Source organism: Chrysochloris asiatica, unplaced genomic scaffold (assembly GCF_000296735.1).
Source record: "Chrysochloris asiatica unplaced genomic scaffold, ChrAsi1.0 scaffold00069, whole genome shotgun sequence".
Lineage (NCBI taxonomy): Eukaryota > Metazoa > Chordata > Mammalia > Afrosoricida > Chrysochloridae > Chrysochloris > Chrysochloris asiatica.
The window spans coordinates 13,031,431-13,031,877 of NW_006408587.1; positions in this window are offsets into that span (position 1 = coordinate 13,031,431).

Below are 447 nucleotides of genomic sequence, written 5' to 3' on the forward strand. Positions count from 1 at the left end.
CCTGTACAGGGTCGCTATGGGTCGGAACCGACTCCATGGCACATAAAAACAACAACAATTCATACTCAGTTGTGTGACTTTGATTGCAGTCTCCACACTGTAGTAGCACTCTCCTCACTTACTTCCTGTGTTTATTGCTACCATTCATCCTTCTTTCCTGTCCCTTCCTGCCTTCTAAGCTTTGTTGTTGCTGTTGTTAAATGACATCACTTCAGTTCCTACTCATATAGTGACCCTGTGCAATTTTCTCCAAGAAGAGCTGGTGGGTTTGAATGACTGACCTAACCTTGGGCAAATGCTGCCCTTTGATCTCCTGTGCTTGATTATTCTAAGGATTGCATACTGCCCAGATGATATTGTTCAACTTAAGGACCTATGTATTATTTGGCTGAAACTTGAGACTACTAGGAGTGAGTTCAGTTACAGACCTGATAGGTGTCTAAGGGC